The sequence below is a fragment of the Fukomys damarensis genome, unplaced genomic scaffold (assembly GCF_012274545.1).
Source record: "Fukomys damarensis isolate Sample0158 unplaced genomic scaffold, DMR_v1.0_HiC HiC_scaffold_8, whole genome shotgun sequence".
Lineage (NCBI taxonomy): Eukaryota > Metazoa > Chordata > Mammalia > Rodentia > Bathyergidae > Fukomys > Fukomys damarensis.
Window position 1 is genome coordinate 31,516,808 of NW_022900920.1, and position 6,091 is coordinate 31,522,898.

Consider the following 6,091-nt stretch of genomic DNA (forward strand, 5'->3'; position numbering starts at 1 on the left):
AAAAAAAAAAAAAAAAAAAAAAAAAAAAAAGTTAAAAAAATATATTTTTAAAATCAGAAATGGTGGCAAATACCTATAATCCCATCACTCAGGAGGCTGAGGCAGGAGAATCTCCATGAGTCCATGAGTTCTAGGCCAAACTGGCGTACATAGTGAGTCGAAGACCAGCCTGAACTACCTAGCAAAACCCTGTCTCACAAAACCAAAACATATATAATATAGTGAAATACATGTAATATGAAACTTGCCACTTTAATCATTGTAAAGCTGCAATCCAGTGGTATTAGTTACACTCACAATGTTGTGCAACCATGACCACTATTTCCAAAATGTTTCATCACCCTAAACAGAAACTCAGAACAATTAAGCAATAATTCCCCATTCCTCTGCTTTCAGTGCCTGGTAACCTCTGATCCACTTCCTGTCCTATAAATCTGCCTTTCCTAGCTATTTCATGTAAGTAGAATCGCACAGTATTTGTCCTTTTGAACTGGCTTCTTCTGCTTTTGTTTTCAAGGTCCATTCAAATTGGAGCATTTGTCAAAACTTACTGCTTCTATCACCCCTTTGTATTATACAACAGAACTTCATTTCTTTTACCATATTTTGCTTATCCATTCCTGATATACACTTGAGTTGTTTCCACTTGGGTTTTTGTTTGTTTGTTTGTTTTGGCAGTACTTGGAATTGAACCCAGGGGTGCTCTGTCACTGAGTTACATCCATGTACTTTTAAAAACTTTGAAATTTTGAAACAGGCTCTTGCTATGCTGCCTAGAATGGCCTTGAACTTACAGTCCTCCGGCTCCAGCTTGCCCGGTAGGTGGGTTGACAGACATAGCCATCTAGCCTGGCTGTTCCAACCTTTGAGCTAACAGCAATATCACTGTGAGCACTGGATACAAGTATCTGTTTGAGTCCTTGTTTTTAATGCTTTTTGGATATCGTCCTAGAACTGGAATTGCTGGATCATGTGGCAGTTTTATGTTTAACTTTTTGAGAAACTGCCAATGTGTTTTCTACTGTGGTTTATACCATTTTCCATTCCCACCAGTAATGCCTAATCTACCAACACTCGTTTTTCTTTTTCTTTTCTTTTCCTCAGCCATGAGTATGTCCTGATCTCTCTCTGTTTGATTCTGACTCTCCTGTCTCCCCAAGAATCCATCTCTCCTGAAACTCTTGTAAGGATCTGACTTCCTATATAGATGCCTGGCAATTTCAGGAAGAGGTGAGTAGGGGATGGATTTGAATCTCCAGTGTCCAGCACCTGGCAGGTGTTCAGTAAATAAAATGATTGTGCTAAAGGTTGCAGGTCACATGGTGACAACCCCATGAAGCTTCCAACCAGAGCCTGAGATTTTTGCCTGGCTCAAATGAGTTCCTCTTCCTGCTATGTGAAGCATTTGGTTGGTGGGTTCATGAAACGCTGTGAATCTGGGGCTGGGGTGCAGCTCAGGGGTAGAGCGTGCGCCTGGCACGTGTGAAGCCCTGGCTTTGATCCTAGCACTGAAAACAACAAAACAAAGCTATGACCCTAATCTCTGCCGTGCCTTTGCTTTGGTCCCTTGAGTTTCTCTCTGTGGCTCTTACAGTAGACTGCAGGTCATTATTTTGGTCCACAGCTTCCAGCCAGGTCTGGCCTGGCCTCTCTCTGGGACCATTTTCCCACTTGCTTCGTCTCTCTAGGCTTCTGGTCGTTTCACAGAAGCACGAGCCTTGTGTCTGCGTTAGGGCCTTTGCACTCATGGCTCCTTTTTAAGGAACTCTCCCCTCCTCCAAATCTTCCCCTTGCTCACTCTGTTACCTTTGTCCTTCTTACCCTTTTGGTGTTAGCTGAGGTAAGGTTTCTCAGGAAACATCTCCTGAGCCTCTCCCCACCCCGAGTCTAGCCCCTGTTGTGCTCTCTCATAGTATCTTTTACTTTTTTTTTTGAGACAGGGTCTCACTGTGTAGTTCAGACTGCCCTGGAACTCAATATGTAGCCCAGGCTGGTCTCGAACTCATAGTGAGTATCTCTTACTTGTTCTGCCTAAAAAAGTGAAGGAAAATGCCCCCTGCCTCGCAAGCACAAGGTCCCGAATCCGATCCCTGTACAAAAAAAAAAAAAGAAGAAGAAGAAGAAGGAAAATAATTATTTGTATATTTGTAATTCACCTTCTAAATAGCTAACTCCACAAGGCAGCCATTCATGTCTGTATCGATCACCGTTAGGCATATAGCCGGTACTTATATTCGTCATTTTTTTTTTGCTGAGATAAAGTACTTTACGTACGCATCTTAAAAGAGAAAATGTTTATTTGTCTCACAGTTTCAGAGGTTTCGGTGAATGGTTGGCTGGCTCCAATGCAGGAATGACACGGTGGAAGGGCCCAGCACAGGAAAGCTGTTCACAGCCGTGGCATACCCCCAGAGAAAGGAAGGGGCCAAGGACAAGAACACACCCTTGCCGGTCACCTCGTCCAAGTGACCCACCTTCTCCAGCTTGGAGCCAGCTCCTAACAGCATGTTTGGATATAAGTGGATTAATTAACTGATTGGTTTAGCACCCATGATCTGATCACCTTCCAGAGTCCACACTATTGTATCATCTACAACTTGCTATTTTCATCCAAGAATATAACTTTGAGCAGGGCTGGGTGGCCTGTGCCTGTAATCCCAGATACTTTGGAAGTTGAAGTGGGAGAATTACAAGATCAAGGTCAGTCTGAGCAATTTAGACCCTAACTCAAAAAGTACAAAGGGCTGACGTTGTAGCTCAGTGATTAAACACCCCTGGATTTGATCTCTAGTATAGAAAAAAAAAGCTAATTTTGATATCTATATCTATGTCTATATCTATATCTATATCTACAGAGTCTGCCAAAAAATGTATATGATGTTTTTCTCAGGAAAAGAAAAATAATATGATTTTTTTCAACAGATGGTGCTACCCTTGTGTGGGGGACTTTAGAGGATGTCATATATGGCAGAAGACCCACTATGCTATCAACTCCCAGAGAAGAAATTGAAAATGCATGCGCAGCAATCTCAATGGACCACGGTTGCCCAAGTGGCAGTTCACCATACTAATAAGTGTCTAGAAGTTAATGGTCACCACTCTGAGCACCTCTTGTAAATGTAGAGGCCAAAGGTAACTTGTATTACTCTAATGATGGCTCAATAAATTTAGTATTAAAATATTTGTACAAGTTTTTTCTTGAAGTGCATATACATTTTTTGGCAGACTCTGTGCATCTATAGATCTATATTTATCTATATCTGTATCATCTATCTGACCACATATGTTGATGTAGAGCAGGGTTATTTTTATTTGTAATATTGGGGATTGAACCCAGGGCCTTTGCACTGAACTACATCCCTAAACTGTGTTTTTGAGACGGGGCCTTGCTAAGTATTATGGCTTAAGTCTGGATGTACCCTCAAAGCCTCATGAGCCCATACGTGGGGCTTTTAGGAGGTAACTGGATCGTGGGTGTGATTCTGGATCCATGGGTATGTGATACAGTGGTATCTTGGTTCATAAACCCTTTTGTTTGTGAGCAATGTGGTTTGCGAACAGAAGCACTTGGCAAAATTTTGTTTTTGTTTGTGAACTCCACACCAAGGGATGAGCATGACCGCGGCCATCTTTCCTGCATGAACATGAATGTGGCCATCTTTTCCAACGAATTAAATTTATAAACTGAAGTATTGCTGCACTGAATTAATCTACTGACGGGTTTATAGTGGGTGTCATGTTGGGCAGTGAAGCCTGGTGGGAGGAGGTTGCCCACTGGAGTGTAGACTGGAGGATATATACCCCCATCCTCCCTTGACTGCCTTGCAACTTCCTGCCTGCCATGCCATGGACTGTGGACTCTGCAATCCCCTCTGCCGTGCTGCCCTGCCTTGGAGCCAGCTGGCTATGGGCTGAAACCTCCAAAAACTGTGAGTTAAAATTAACCTTTCCTACATTAAATTGTAGGTGTCAGGTATTTTGTCCCAGCAATGAAAAATAACTGATACAGATTTTGGGAGCAAGAGTTGGGTCCTTGTTGTGACTACCTGATCATGTGGCTGAGAAGCCTTTGGAACTGAGTTGTGGGGAGGGGTTTGACAAGGCTTGGAGATGCCGGCTGAAGTGGCCCTAAAATGTTATGAGCCAAGTTTTATGGGAGATTCTGGTCAGAGCATGCTGAAGACTAGCATGCTGATAGAATGCAGCTGGTAAAGACCAGGCTCAGGAGGTTTTGATTGTATTGGCAGTTGGACTCCAGGCCATGTGTATTATGATCTGGCAGAAAATGTGCATTTTGCTCCTATCCAGAGACCTTGTGGGAGGCCAGGATGGACAGCAACAGTCTCATTAATCTGGTGAAAGAAATCTGAAGGCAGTCTAATGTTGAGGTGGTGGTATGGCAACTACTGGGGGCTTTTATCTCGCTGTACCTTGATAAGAGCAAAGATCCCAGCATAACGATTTAAAAAGTTTCCAATTTGGCCAGAAAGGAATCTCAGGTAAAGCTGCAGCCTACAAAGATGGAACAGAAGAGAATTTGATTGATGAAAATATTAGCATTAAAAAGCCAAGTTCTTGGGCTGGGGATTTAGCTCAGTGGTTCTGGCATCTGCTTCACAAGTACAACTCCCCGGTACCCATAAAAAGAGCCAAGTTTTTGGAATAGGACAATAAAAAAGATGGCCTAAAGATATCACAAAAATGAGCAGGAGAACCCCCCCCCCCTTGCAGTCTCAAAATTGCAAAAACGAAAGACTTTGCTTTGAGAAGATAGCCTCAGGGCACCGTGTTCCAGAATGGTGGTGGCTTAGGGGGTTTCTTCCTCAGGACTGGGTTTACAGAGCTCAGAGGTCAAGGCACCGGACTCCTACAGCCAAGAGAGAAGGAAGCCTGGCTACTGCTCCAGCTGGCAGCAGACCGTGGTGTCATCCACGTGGTGCTGGTTTTAGGCGCATGCAGAATGGAAGAGTTGTGGGGTCAGGAAGGCTTCCACCCGGATTGCAGAAGGCCTGGGAGGCCTGGTAGCCTGTCCCTGAGAGGGCAGCGTGTGAGCCAGGGGTGCTGCGGAGATCCTGGAAGATCGCAGAAGCCAGGAACATGGATCGTCTGAGGAAAGCTGCAAGGAGTGGGCACAGCTGGCTCAAGAGAGGAGCCACGGGAGCTGCGACCACTGAGGGTGCCATAGGCTCGGGAGCCACCCGAGCCTTTGGAGTTCACACCTTGCCACAGTCTGGATGCTGGATGTGGAGCTATAGGGCTTACTGTTTGCCCTGCTGGATTTTGGTCTTGCTTTGGTCCCATTCCTTTTTTTCCTCCTAATTGTACCTTTTGGAATTTATTTGGAATGTATTTATCTTGTGCCATTGTGTACTGGAAATGTTGAGCTTTCTTTTTATTTTTACTGGGTCTCCAAGCTAGAAGTTTGCCATAAATCTCAGAGGACATGTTGGACTTGGACATTTTAGCAATGTTGAAATTGTTAGGACTTTGGCAACTCCTAGAGGTGAACTAAATGACTTTTGCATAAAGGGATGTGCACAAACCTTTTGGGGGCTGGGCAGAACATTATGGCTTGTGTGCAGATGCCCCCATGCACTCATAGGCGGGGCTTTTGGGAGGTAACTGGATCATAGGTGCGTGATACTGGATTATGGGTGGCTGGATCTGGGTTGTGATGCTGGGATTAAGGGTGCCCACCTTGGGTGTGGGTGGCACCACCCAAAGGGCAGGTAGCTTGGGTGGAATATAGACGGACAGAAAGAAGGCCAGCGGGCTGCACTTTTGTTCTTGCTGTCTGCTGCTTGTTGTTTCCCGCCTCCATGCCATGGACTGTTTCTCCTCTGTGACGCCCCCCCGCCACGCCCCCCTGCCTTGAAGCCAGCCAACTCTGGACCAAGACCTCTACAAACTGTGAGCTGAAATAAACCTTTCATCCTTTAACTTTCGGTGTTGAGCACTTTGTCTCAGAATGAGAAAAAATAACTAAGACACTCAGCTCATCTGATTTTTTTTTTGAGACCAGGGATCAAACTCAGGACTTTGGGCTTGTCAGGCAAACACTGGCCCCCTCATCTGATTTTTTAAATTATTG